Source organism: Phyllobates terribilis, unplaced genomic scaffold, assembly GCF_046119375.1.
Source record: "Phyllobates terribilis strain yellow unplaced genomic scaffold, ASM4611937v1 Scaffold_51__1_contigs__length_9155689, whole genome shotgun sequence".
Classification (NCBI taxonomy): Eukaryota; Metazoa; Chordata; class Amphibia; order Anura; family Dendrobatidae; genus Phyllobates; species Phyllobates terribilis.
The window spans coordinates 5,263,347-5,278,234 of NW_027362811.1; the positions used below are offsets into that span (position 1 = coordinate 5,263,347).

The window sequence follows — 14,888 nt, forward strand, 5'->3', positions numbered from 1 at the left end:
AGTCTTTGAGGAATGGAGACATTGGTTGGAGGGGGCAAGATATAAGGTCCTTACCGATCATAAGAACCTGTTGTATATTGATGCTACTAAGTGCTTAAACACCAGATAGGCTTGGTGGACCCTGTATTTTTTGCCAGTTTGGTTTTGTCGCCGACGGAAGGGTTACCTATGAACAAACTTTAGGCATCGCTCTCTTTATGCGTACATTTTATTAATAAAGTACATGATTCCGTTTTAGCTGGACATGCGGGTTCGTTTGCCATTCGGAGATCTCCATCTAGGTCCTTTTGTTGGCAGAATGCTCTTAAGGATATTAAAGAGTATGTCTGTATGGGCTCATACTCACTTGGGATAAAAATGGACGGGAGCAATCCGATAAAAAAATCGGATAGCACTCGTACCAATGTTAATCTATGAGGTACATCTCATATGCAATTTTTTTCTCAGCTAAAATAGGACTGAGAAAAAAAAACGGCAGCATGCTGCGATTTGCTGCGTATATCAGAAGAGACTCGCTAATGCAAGTCAATGGGTCCTAGAAAAAAAACGGACGGCATACCGACCATGCGAGTGCCATCCGATTTTCACGCACCCTTCTCTTTAAAAAAGCCGTTAATTCATCCGCCCCGTACAGTTGCAATACATCGATACCCGACAATTTAGAATAGAAAGAATACAACAACACACATAGAATAGATACACACGTGGTCAAAATTGTTGGTACCCCTCGTTTAATGAAAGAAAAAACCACAATAGTCACAGAAATAACTTGAATCTGACAAAAGTAATAATAAATTAAAAATCTATGAAAATGAATAAATGAAAGTCAGACATTGCTTTTCTGCTTCAACAGAATTAAAAAAAAATAAACTCATGAAATCGGCCTGGACAGAAATGATGGTTCTCTTCTTAACTTAATATTGTGTTGAACCTTTTGAGGCAATCACTGCAATCAAACGATTGCTGTAACTGTCAGGCTATGTGCCCACGTTGCATTTATGAAGCAGAAAATTTCTGCTGCATAAATGCAAGTCCTCTCCCGGAAAAACGCATGCGGAATTCCGCACGCGTTTATCGCGCATTTTTCGCGCGTTTATCACGCGTTTTCCACATGCGGAATTGCCTTGCGTTTTTTATGCATTGGACAAAGGCAATTCCGCTTGCGGAAACGCAAAATTAAGGCTGTGTGCCCACGTAGCATTTTTCAAGCGTATATGCTGCGGAATTTCCGCAGCGTAAACGCTTGAAAAACGCATGTATATCCGCACCCCATGGTCCCCAATGGGATTCCGCAAGTTCTATGCACATGCTGCGGATTTTTCCGCAGCGTTTATGCCGCGTTCAAAAATCCGCAGCATGTCATTTAATTTTGCGTTTCCGCAAGCAGAATTGCCTTTGTCCAATGCATAAAAAACGCAAGGCAATTCCGCATGTGGAAAACGCGTGATAAACGCGCGAAAAATGCGCGATAAACGCGTGCGGAATTCCGCATGCGTTTTTCCGGGAGAGGACTTGCATTTATGCAGCAGAAATTTTCTGCTTCATAAATGCAACGTGGGCACATAGCCTAAATGACATGCTGCGGATTTTTGAACGCGGCATAAACGCTGCGAAAAAATCCGCAGCATGTGCATAGAACTTGCGGAATCCCATTGGGGACCATGGGGTGCGGATATACATGCGTTTTTCAAGCGTTTACGCTGCGGAAATTCTGCAGCATATACGCTTGAAAAATGCTACGTGGGCACACAGCCTCAATGAGACTTCTGCGCCTCTCGACAGTTATTTTGGCCCACTCCTCATGAGCAAACTGCTCCAGTTGTCTCATGTTTGAAGGTTGCCTTTTCCAGATGGCATGTTTCAGCTCTTTCCAAAGATGCTCAATAGGATTTAGGTCAGGGCTCATAGAAGCCACTTCAGAATAGTCCAATGTTTTCCTCTTAGCCATTCTTGGGTGTTTTTAGCTGTGTGTTTTGGGTCATTATCCTGTTGCAAGACCCATGACCTACGACTGAGACCAAGCTTTCTGACACTGGGCAGCACATTTCTCTCTAGAATCCCTTGATAGTCTTGAGATTTCATTGTACCCTGCACAGATTCAAGACACCCTGTGCCTGATGCAGCAAAGCAGCCCCAGAACATAACAGAGCCTCCTCCATGTTTCACAGTAGGGACAGTGTTTTTTTCTTGATATGCTTAATTTTTCCGTCTGTGAACATAGAGCTGATGTGCCTTGCCAAAATCTTCCATTTTTGACTCATCTGTTCATAGGACTTTCTCCCAGAAGCTTTATGGCTTGTCAACATGTAGTTTGGCAGATTCCAGTCTGGCTTTTTTTATGATTTTTTTTCAACAATGGTGTTCTCCTTGGTCGTCTCCCATGAAGTCCACTTTGAATCAAACAACGATGGATGGTTCGATCTGACATTGATGTTCCTTGAGCTTGAAGCTCACCTTTAATTTCTTTAAAAGTTTTCCTGGGCTCTTTTGTTACCATTTGTATTATCCGTCTCTTTGATTTGTCATCAATTTTCCTCCTGCGGCCACGTCCAGGGAGGTTGGCTACTGTCCCATGGATCTTAAATTTCTGAATAATATGTGCAACTGTAGTCACAGGAACATCAAACAGCTTGGAGATGGTCTTATAACCTTTACCTTTAACATGCTTGTCTATAATTTTCTTTCTTATCTCCTGAGACAACTCTTTCCTTTGCTTCCTCTGGCCCATGTTGAGTGTGGTACACACCATGTCACCAAACAGCACAGTGAGTATCTGTAGCCCTATATACAGGCCCACTGACTGATTACAAGATTGTAGACACCTGTAATGCTAATTAGTGGACACAACGTGATTTAACATGTCCCTTTTGTCACATTATTTTCAGGGGCACCATCATTTCTGTCCAGGCCGATTTCATGAGTTTATTTTTCTTTTAAATTCTGTGGAAGCTGAAAAGCAATGTCTGATTTTCATTTGTTAATTTTCATAGATTTTTAATTTATTATTACTTTTGTCAGATTCAAGTTATTTCTGTGACCATTGTGGGTTTTTCTTTCATTAAACGAGGGGTACCAACAATTTTGACCACGTGTGTAGATAGAAAAATGTCAGTCACATACATAAGTAGTACAGTGACCCTGCTGGTTACTGTACTTGTCATTTGTTAAAATAAAGAATTTATAAAAAAAAAAATTGGCGTGGGGTTCCCCGTAATTTTATACTTTAGCAGAAGTTAAGCAGACAGCTGAGGCAGATGTTTGAAGCTTGGGAAGGGGGTAATATCCACGGAGCTTCCCAGGCTACTAATATCAGCCCCCAGCTGAATACTTTGCCTTTACTGGCTATTAAAATGGGGGACCCCTATTTTAACAGCTAGCAAAGACTATGCAGACAGCTGGGGACTGATATTAATACCCTAGGAAGGGGCCATGAATATTGGCCCCCTCCGAGCCTAGAAACAGGAGCCCTCAGCTGCCCCAGAAATGGCACATCCATAGAATGCGCCAAATCTGGCACTTAGCCTCGATCTACCCACTGCTCTTTAGCGGTGACAGTGGGGTTATACGGTTGGGGTTGATGTCAGCTAATGATGCCACCTGGCATAAAGCCCAGGTTAGTAATGGAGAGGCGTCTATAAGACACCCCCATTACTAACCCCACAGTGATAATGATATGTGAAAAAAAGACAACCACACCATGAAGAAAATAATTTATTTGAAATAAAGACAGACTCCTTTAATAATCTAAATTAAACTCTACTTACCATCACGCCCATTCCACCTGAAGCCAATGTCAGACTCTGTCACATGTGCTCAGTGTGAACCAGCTTTCATCTGTGAAGAGCGCAGGGCACCAGTGGCGACTTTGTCAATCCTGGTGTTCTGTGGCAAATGCCAAGTGTCCTGCACGGTGTTGGGCTGTGAGCACAACCCCCATCTGTGGACGTCGGGCCCTCATATCACCCTCATGGAGTGAGTCGCTTTCTAACCGTTTGTGCAGACACATGCACAATTGTGGCCTGCTGGAGGTCACTTGGCAGGGCTCTGGCAGTGCTCCTCCTGTTCCTCCTTGCACAAAGGCGGAGGTAGCGGTCCTGCTGCTGGGTTGTTGCCCTCCTACGGCCCCCTCCACGTCTCCTGGTGTACTGGCCTGTCTCTTGGTAGAGCGTCAAGCCTCTGGACACTACGCTGACAAGACATAGCAAACCTTCTTGCCACAGCTCGCATTGATGTGCCATCCTGGATGAGCTGCACTGCCTGAGCAACTTCTGTGGGTTGTAGAGTCCGTCTCATGCTACCATGAGTGTGAAAGCACAACCAACATTCAAAAGTGCCTAAAACATCAGCCAGAAAGCATTGGTACTGAGATGTGGTCTGTGGTCCCCACCTGCAGAACCACTCCTTTATTGAGGGTGTCTTGATGATTGCCAATAATTTCCATCTATTGTCTATTCCATTTGCACAACAGCATGTGAAATTGATTGTCAATCAGTGTTGCTTCCTAAGTGGACAGTGTGATTTCACAGAAGTTTGATTTACTTGGAGTTATATTCTGCTGTTTCAGTGTTCCCTTTATTTTTTGAGCAGTGTGTATATATACAGTACAGACCAAAAGTTTGGACACACCTCATTTAACGATTTTTCTGTATTTTCATGACTATGAAAATTGTACATTCACACTGAAGGCATCAAAACTATGAATTAACACATGTGGAATTATATACTTAACAAAAAAGTGTGAAACAACTGAAAATATGTCTTATATTCTAGGTTCTTCAAAGTAGCCACCTTTTGCTTTGATGACTGGTTTGCACACTCTTGGCATTCTCTTGATGAGATGAGATTTTTTGTTGTTCTCATTCATATTATATATATTCATATATACACACACACACATTATATATATATATATACACACATATATACACACATTATATATATATATATATATATATATATATATATATATATTCTCTCCACTCATGGTTATTGGTTGGGTGAAGCCATTTGTTGTCAAACTACTGTGTTTTCTCTTTTTAAATCATAATGACAACCAAAAACATCCGAATGACCCTGATCAAAGGTTCACATGCCCCAGTTCTTAACACTGTGTATTGCCCCCTATAACATCAATGACAACTTGAAGTCATTTGCGTGAGATAGATATATAAAAATATCTATCTAGATATATCGAGAAAATCGCATAGCAATTGCATGACAAGAATACGGAACATTTTATTTCTAACATATGGGTATAAGCCCTAAATGCAAAGTCTTTGCCAGGGCAAAAAGCCTTTCTTCAAACTCAGCGGGTTATCTCTTTCGTAACGATGTTGTTGCAGCCCTTGACCCACTTATCCATAGACTTTGCCACAGATTTCCTTAACTCTGGTGGTAACACTGTCGTGGTGGTGGACCGTTTTAGCAAAATGGTTCTTTTGGTGCCACTTCAAAAGTTGCCAACTGCTAGCAGCTTAGCAAATTTGTTCATTTCTCATATTGTTAAAGTTCATTGTGTTCCCAAAAACATAATTTCTGGTTGAGGGGGTTCAATTTCTGGCTAGTTTGTGGTATAGATTTTGCTCCAGATTGGGTATCAAGCTGTCTTTTCTCACAGGTTATCATCCTGAGACTGATAGTCAAACTGAAAGGATGAAACAGGAAATAGAGCAGTATTATGGATTGTCTCCTCTAAACAGAAAGACTGGGTGGAGTTTCCGTGCCTTATCAAGTTTCCTTTAAATAACCGATCCTCTAAGGCTACCGGGACCTTGCCTTTTTTTTTTTTTATTAACTGTGGTAGTTTTCATCCAGTGTTTGGGAATTTTTCAGGATGATAGTCTTACATGCCAGAGGAGGAGATTTTGCCCCCAATTAATTAAGGTCTGGTGGGAGGTCAAAAGGGATCTTTTGGTATTTAGTGACCGGGAAAAAAGAGGTGCTAACCGCAGCTGTAGGAAGGCTCCTATCTTTAAGGTGGGGAATTTTATGTGGTTGTCCTCAAAAAATCTGCACTTAAAAGGTCTACAAAGTTTGCACCTAAATATGAAGGTCCTAATAAAATTATTATTTTAAATCATGGGACAGTTAACTTGCAACTTCCTATTGCCTGGAAAATCAATAATTCTTTCCATTCTTCTCTTTTAAAAAAAATTTGAGGGGACACCTGGTCCATAGTTAAGGTGGATTTGAAAGGGTATCAGGAGTCTGGGGTAGAGGGAGTTCTTGGTTCCAGGTGGGTCAGGCGCCGTCTCCAATATCTCGTTAAGTTTAAACATTATTGTCCTTAAGATAACTCCAAAGTTAATTTGGCGGATATTCATGCGATCAAATAGACAGATTATTGGGTGGGGCTGGGGAAAACAGCGGTCATGGTACACATTGCTACCAATAACAAAGTTAGAGGGAGGTGAAAGGTCTTTAAAAGTAATTACAGGGAATTAGGAGAGAAGCTGAAGTACTGGACCTCCAAGGTGGTGCTTTCAGAAATACTGCCGATTCCACTAGCATCACTAGAAAGTCAGCAGGAGCTTAAGGAGATAAATATGTTTCAGAAAGAAAGGGTCTGGGTTCATGGAGAACTGGGCCGACTTCTCTGTCAGCTACAGGCTCTACAATAGGGACAGGCTGCACCTCAATGGGGAGGTGGGGAGGGTGCAGCTTTGATGAGGGAGTGAGGGAAAAAAATGGTCAGATGGAGGGAGGAGCTTTTAAACTAGGATTTTGGGGGAGAGAGGGTAGTTTTGCAAATAAGGGGAGAGAGTACACACAGTGAGACAGTAAAGGTCAATGAGGATTTAAGGGGGCTGGGACATTCAACAAAAGTAAGGCGGCGAGTAAGAGTAATAAATGTTCTAATAGTATTAAATGTCTGCTGGCAAATTCAAGAAGTCTTGCATACAAAATGAATGAATTAGAGACTCGTATGTCAGCCACAGATTACAATGTGGTGGGCATTACGGAAACCTGGCTGGATGAAAGCCATGACTGGGTGAAACTATAGAGGGTTACACTACATTCAGAAAGGATAGGAAAGAAAAAAAAAGGTAGAGGGGTGTGTATTTTCGTTAAATCCAACTTAAGACTTGTGATCAATGACGACATTGGGAGAAGCTTCGACAATGTAGAGTTAGTATGGGTAACTGTACATGGAAATGGTAATAATGGAAAGCTGCTAATTGGAGTTTGCTACAAGCCTCCTAATATAGTTGAACAGGTAGAGGATGAAATGCTGAAAGTGTTGGTTCCCTTAAAATTGTTCCAAAAAATGAAGTAATTGAATATAATTTCACACAAAACCACCAAAAATGGGCAAGACAAAGTTGTTGGCACCTTGATAAAGTTGTGGGTAAACAACATTGTTTCAAGCATGTGAAGCTTGTTCAAACTTAATTGTGGCAAGTAACAGGTGTGGGCAATATGAAAATCACACCTGAAACCAGATAAAAAGGGAGAAGTTGATTCAATCTTTGCATTGTGTGCATGTGTGTGCCACACTAAGCATGAAGAACAGAAAGAGGTGAAGAGAACAGTCTGAGGACTTGAGAGCCAAAATTGTTGAAAAATATCAACAATTTCAAGGTTGCAAGTCCATCTCCAGATGTCTGGTGCGCAACCTAATCAATAAATTTGCAACCCATGGCACTGTAGCTAATCTCCCTGGATGTGGACGACAGACAAAAATTGATGAAAGGTTGCACCGCAGGATAGTCCATGTAACGACACAGATTTCCTTCTTAATTATGCCAAACATACTTTCTGATGGCCAAGAGCAATATACCTTTATTTTTATGTTGACTCTTTTAACCTGTGTTCTTCTTTGGTTGCTCAACACAGACTATTGTTCGTATAAATCTGAATGCTGATCACTTGAGGAGATATTGGTAATTGACGAATGGCTGTTATCTACATCTTATATCCTCTCTTACAATGTATCATCTGCCATACAGGGACTCTGAACAATGAATGTTTCCTAAGATACAGGTGCATCTAACTAAATTAGAATATAATATAATATAATATATGAGTTTCACTTTTTGTATTGAAGAACTAAAATAAATTAACTTTTTGCTGATATTCTAATTTAGTGAGATGCACCTGTATGTTAAATACCATTGTAGGGTGTTTGCCAGCCAACATTGGGGGGGGATGAGCTGTGGATATTCGAGCATTGTAAATTAATATCATGATCCCTAACCCTTCACTTGTGAATGATGGCTTGAAAGGACAAATTTGAACTATAAAAAGGGGGCCTCTGCATCTGTTCAAAGAGACACTACAGAATGAGAGTCTAAGGGACCACAGCCCTGGCTGGAAAGATACAGAACTGCTCCACTGACCATTGCTGAACTCTCAGAGATTATGTGAAGAAGCCTGGTTGGGATAATCAGGTCCCCTGAACACATATCTCACGGCTCTAATCCGGGCAGGCCAGTGGAAGGGTGAGACTATGTAATTTTACACCATCTCATGTATTTGCTGGGACTGTTCTATATGTTATTAATTGCTGGTGGTTCAATAAATGATTGCCACACTGTATACCTTCACCCTGTGTTGTCTGACTAGTGTTCTGCCCATGGAAAACCTTGTGTCTTCACAGTCCAGATGTCTGATAAGCAGTCCCAGTCAAGTTCCAGAGAAATTCAAGTGGTTTTGCATGCTCAGGGTGCATCAGTGTCAGCATGAACTATCCGTCAACATTAGAAATCCTGAGGCGGGAGACCCAGGAAGATCCCACTGCTGACACAGAGGCATAAAAAAGCTGGACTGCAGTTGCCTAAAATGTACATGAGTAAGCCAAAATCCTTCTGGGGAAGCATCTTTTGGACAGATGAGACCAAGATGATGGGCTTTACCAAAATTCTCTATTCTGTTTTCCTTAATCAGAATGAAGCCTACAAAGAAAAGAACACAGAACCCACAGTGAAATATGATGGACGTTCAAAGATGGTTTGGGGTTGTTTTGTTGCCTCTGGCACTGTGTGCCTTGACTGTGTGCAAGGCATCATGAAATCTGAAGATTACCAAAGGATTTTGGGTCACAATGTAGTGCCTATTGTCAGAAAGCTGGGTTTGCATCCTAGATCATGGGTCTTCCAGCATGGCAATGGACCTCAAACATACTTCAAGAAGCACCAATAAGTGGATGGAAACAAAGAGCTGGAGAGTTCTGAATTGGCCAGCAATGAGTATGGATCTAAATCCCATTGAACACCTGTGGAGAGTTCTTAAAATTGCTGTTGGGAGAAAAATATTACAATTTGAAGTCCTCAGTGGTTGATACCATCTTTTCAGTTAGCCATCAAAAGGTAACAAATTGCAAGCTTTTGGGACTACTCAGGTCTCTTCATCAGGCACAGTATAACACAATCTGAAGAGTCACATATTTATACACAACAGGGCACAAGAATAATGCAATAGGTAAGACAAGTGATGTGAAGCAGAACTATCAGTATTGGAGAGGGAGAAGCAGTTGTGGCCATAAATATTGAAACAGTTCATATATAAGGAGTGTGAAAGTTTTATTGTCCAGTGATTGAGGTCTGGTCAATGATTGTGATGCTCCCAAACGGTCTGAGGAACACAATGCTTAGTGGATGTAGGAAGACATAAATCCATGCGATACAGCTGAGTGCTGCTGAGTGTGCCAAAGATTGTCATAAGCTTGGACTCCCAAATTTATTTGGTCTCTCTGAGATTTGAAATTACGTTTTAATACAAGTAATTTCATGTCCATGATGCTGTGATCAGGGATACAAAAATGTTTGCAGCAGGTATATGTATTTTTTCTATTATTGTATGGTGATTAAAATTCACCCTTCTAAGTTTTTTGCCCTGTCTGCCCTACATACAGACCCCCAGTTGAACATTTGGTACATATAATTAAGTACACTACATTAGATGTAATGCAGCTGAATGTATATAGGATCTTGTGGTCCTGATGTGAGTTGGGAATCTTTATCTTGTTCGTGGTCATTATAAATGGACAGGTTTTACATTTTTCTGGCTGCAGGGAAAGGTTCCTGTAGCTGTTGGAGAGGACAGGGAGCTTCTGACAAGGATGCTTCGTAGATTTGGAGATGTGTAAATCACCGAAGTTGGGGATCTAGAAATATAGATTGTAATTGGGCATCTTTTTGTAATAATGGTTGTAATTTCGGTGCAGCTTTCCTTAGCACCTCCAGATTTGGATTGTAGGTGACTACGAGAGGCACCCGGTTGCTTTCTTGTTTAGTTTTCAAATGTAGGAGAGGATTCCTTGATATTCTGGTGGCTCTTGCAATCTGGTTTTCAGTTGTTGTTGGATGGTAGCCCTGGTTCTAAAAGGTTTTTCTGAGGCCACCAAGGTGTTGTCTCTGTCCATAGGGTTGGAACATATCCGATTGTATATGATGGCTTAGCTGTAGACAATAGATATTGTGTGTTGTGGATGGAAACTGACCCATTTAAGGGATGTTGGACAGTGAATTGGCTTCTGGCACAGGAATGGCTATATTTCATTGTTCTGTAATTTAATGATGGTGTCCAAAAAAACTAATTTTAGTACAGAAGTACTTGAGTGTTAAGTTTATGGTGGGATGAAATTGATTAAATTGCTCATGGAACGGCTTTAGCTGTTGCTCAGACTTCGTCCAGATGATTAAAATATTGTCAATGAGGACAAGAAGTCACTTTCAATCTTGGCCATGAAAATTTGCATACTGTGAAGCCATATCCTGTAGATATATGTGGTTATCAAGTTCAAAGTAATTGTGGGTGAGGATGATTTCTTTAAGTTTCACCACAAAGGTGAAACTATCCTCCCGGTCTGTTTGCTTTCCCCCCAGCACCTTTTGCTTCTATCACGCTTAGGTTTGTGGGAGGTTATACTTGTTCTTTTTGGTTCTCCTTAGCTTGCCTTCTTTGCCCTATACGAATGCGTTTTAGTTTCTCCCCAAGGGTTTTGTATCTTACTTCACACTTCCCTTTCCCCTAGTTGACAGTGTGTTGCGGCCTCCCCTAAGGTTCCTCAGGAGGTACGAGAAACCCCTCAATGGCCTATTACGGATTTAGATCCGAGGTGGTACTTTAAGTTGTGCAGCTAGTCTGTACAGAGACTAGTTGGGTGTACTTTGGGGAATTTTCCCCTGTGTGGTCTCTCCAGTTGCTCTTCCCCTGTGTGGTCTCTCCAGTTGCTATCAAGATGAGCTTTCTGATTAAAACATTTCCTACATTCTGAAAATGAAAAAGGCTTCTCCCCTGTGTGGGTTCTCTGGTGCCTAACAACATCTGGTTCATGGTTAAAACATTTTCCACATTCTGAACATGAAAAAAGCTTCTACCCTGTGTGAGCTCTCTGATGTTTGATAAGATTTGATTTCTTTGCAAAACATTTCCCACATTCTGAACATGGAAAAGGCTTCTCCCCTGTGTGACTTATCAGATGTTTGATAAGATTTGATTTCTCTGCAAAATATTTCCCACATTCTGAACATGAAAATGGCTTCTCACCTGTGTGAGTTCTCTCATGTGCGATAAGATTTGATTTCTTTGCAAAACATTTCCCACATTCTGAACAGGAAAAAGGCTTCTCCCCTGTGTGAGTTCTCTGATGTGTATCAAGATGTGATTTCTGTATAAAACATTTCTCACAATCTAAACATGAAAAAGGCTTCTCCCCTGTGTGTATTTTCTGATGCTTAACAAAGCTTGATTTCTGGTTAAAACATTTTCCGCATTCTGAACATGAAAAAGGCGTTTCCCCTATGTGAGTTATCTGATGCCTGATGACATTTGCTTTCTTTGTAAACCATTTCCCACATTCTGAACATGAAAATGGCTTCTCCCCTGTGTGAGTTTTCTGATGTTTCATAAGATTTGATTTCTTTCCAAAACATTTCCCACATTCTGAACATGAAAAAGGCTTCTTCCCTGTGTGAGTTCTTTGATGTTTGGTAAGACTTGATTTCTTTGCGAAACATTTTCCACATTGTGAACATGAAAATGGCATCTCCCCTGTGTGAGTTCTCTGGTGACTAACAAGATCTGATTTCTGGTTAAAACATCTATCACACTTGGAGCAGGAAATTTGATTCTCTGCTGTGTACATTTTTTGATGTTTAAGAAAAGACTTTTTGAGGGAAAGACTATTTCTATATTCTGAAGGGGAAAATGGCTTCTTTGCTTTAGGAGCAGTTTGTTTTTTAATGCCTCTTTTGTGACTATGATTTTCCTTAGTAGTCGGTAATGAATCAGAAGTCAGGACCAGTTTTAAAGGATCAGATGATTGATCTTTGTTGTGAAGGGATGATGGGATATCTGGAGTAATGGCATTGACTTCCACTGTATCCTGTGGGATCTCAAGATCATCGGATTTATTATTATTATTATTTATTATTATAGCGCCATTTATTCCATGGCGCTTTACATGTGAAAAAGGGGGTATAATACAAGAACAATTTCAATAATCTTGAACACAATGTGACAGCGACTGGTACAGGCGGAGCGAGGACCCTGCCCGCGAGGGCTCACAATCTACGAGGGATGGGTGAGGATACAGTAGGTGAGGGTAGAGCTGGTCGTGCAGCGGTATGGTGGAGCGGTGGTTACTGCAGGTTGTAGGCTTGTCGGAAGAGGTGGGTCTTCAGGTTCCTTTTGAAGGTTTCCACGGTATTTAGAAATTGAAGATGTCAGCTGTCCCTCTGATCTCATGGTACAGTCATCTGCTATGAATAAAACAAATTATTATTTTTTGAGTAAAATATCCTTGAATTTTATATTTTTGAACATTTCTAATTAAACTGTCTGTAGAAATGGCAAGTTATGTAAAAACACTGAATTATACACCAAGACACTGATAGTTCACAGTCTAATAGAAAACTTCATAGCACGAACCAGTGGAGCTGTCAGTGGGAAAACAAGTTTCCACATTATTAAGGTCTCAAAAGGCTCTTGAAAAGCAACATGGCTTCCATATACTAATCCAGCAACATCCGCTCTCCCAAAGTCAAATCTCCCCCTCGTTTCCGAGCCTTGCAGTGCGCCCAAACCACATTTACAATCCATGTATTTGGCATTACTATAGTGAGAACCCACTTAATTTACGTTGTGTGTCTCCTGGAGCACAATCTGGGCACTATGTGTTGGGCAATAAAATAATATATTTGTAATTTTCACTCTCCAACATCTAATGTGTTAATTTCCAGGAAGTGTCTGTGGAGTCAAAGTAGTCACTACTTCTATAGACTAATTCACTGAGGGTTATAACTTCCAAAATGCAGTCACTTTCTGGGGATTTCTATTGCTCTGGTTTTCTGCCGTTTTGTCATATTAGGGCTTCTGCAAATGGTGGGCCCCATCTCCTGTGTAATCTGCTCCTGCGACATCTGCTACTGTCACCATACGTGGCCTCATTCATTCTGCAGAGAATCTAACTTTGTGATATATGTAATCAAACGCCCATGTGGTCTACAATACGTATGGAAAACTATTCAACACATTAGGAACTGCATTGCCAGCCACAAATCCACTATCCATTTCTGCAAACCCTGGTGTGGTAAAGCGATTTGCTCGGCTCTCACAGAGGCAGAAACACTTATTGGGTTAACTTACAGTTGGTTTATTAATTAATGGCATAAACCATGGCAGGGTTCCGCAAAATAAACACGGCCTCTCCAGGATAACGGGAAACAAAAAGATAAAGTATAGTACAGTTCGTAGGTGAGCGGGGTTTCGTGTGCTCCAGGAAACACAAAGTTTCACCACAAAGTCCTATATTCCTTATGTCTCTGCCCTGATACCTAACTTTTTACCATCTAAGCTTTGTCATTCTACTCCTTGGCCCCGGCTCCTTTGCTCCTCCACTTAATCATTAATCGTTTTGCTTCCATTAACCTATCTTTTTACCAATGACTTACTATGAAGCCAGAATATCAGCAATACTTACCTGCAGGACGGATGTCCTATAAGCCGCTGAAGATTGTACTTGTAACTGTCGCACATTCAGGATGAGCATATGAAAGGCTTAGGTATATAATTTTTGTGTATATGTAAATACTGTATGTATATTCAGGTGCATATTAGAATATCATCAAAAAGTTAATTTATTTCAGTTTTCAATACAAAAAGTGAAACTCATTATATAGAGTCATTACAAACAGAGGGATCTATTATATAGAGTCATTACAAACAGAGGGATCTATTATATAGAGTCATTACACACAGAGGGATCTATTTCACCTGTTTATTTCTGTTAATGTTGATGATTATGGCTTACAGCCAATGAAAACACGACAGTCATTATCTCAGTAAATTAGAATACTTTATAACTACAGCTTGAAAAATTATTTTAAAATCCGAAATGTTGTCCTACTGAAATTTATATTCAGTAAATGCCCTCAATACTTGGTCGGGCTCCTTGTGCATCAATTGCGGCATCAATGCGGCATGGAGGTGATCAGCCTGTGGCACTGCTGAGGTGTTATGGAAGCCCAGGTGGCTTTGATAGCAGCCTTCAGCTCGTCTGCATTGTTGGGTCTGGTGTTTCTCATCTTCCTCCTGACAATACCCCATAGATTCTCTATAATAGATTCTCTATGGGGTTAAGGTCAGGTGAGATTGCTGCCAATCAAGACCAGTGATACTGTGGCTTTTAAACCAGGTATTGGTACTTTTGGCAGTGTGGAAACTTCACACTAGACCTCAAGCAGCTTGTGTTGTGGCCTCTCCACTCTTCATACAGACTCTGGGACCTTGATTTCCAAATGAAAATTGGAACTCTGGGACCTTGTGGAGTGTATCAATGACTGCCTTCTGGACATCTGTCAAGTCAGCAGTCTTTCCCATGATTGTGGAGCCTACTGAAACAGACTAAGGGACCTTTTTAAATGCCTAAGAAGCCTTTGCAGTTG

General features: G+C 40.9%; 1 pseudogene; it reads right to left on the reverse strand.

The window, feature by feature from the left end:
* The window catches only part of LOC141191715 (uncharacterized), a 46,115-nt pseudogene extending 32,122 nt beyond the window's left edge, over window positions 1–13,993 (reverse strand).
* Window positions 13,994–14,888: the final 895 nt, after the last annotated feature.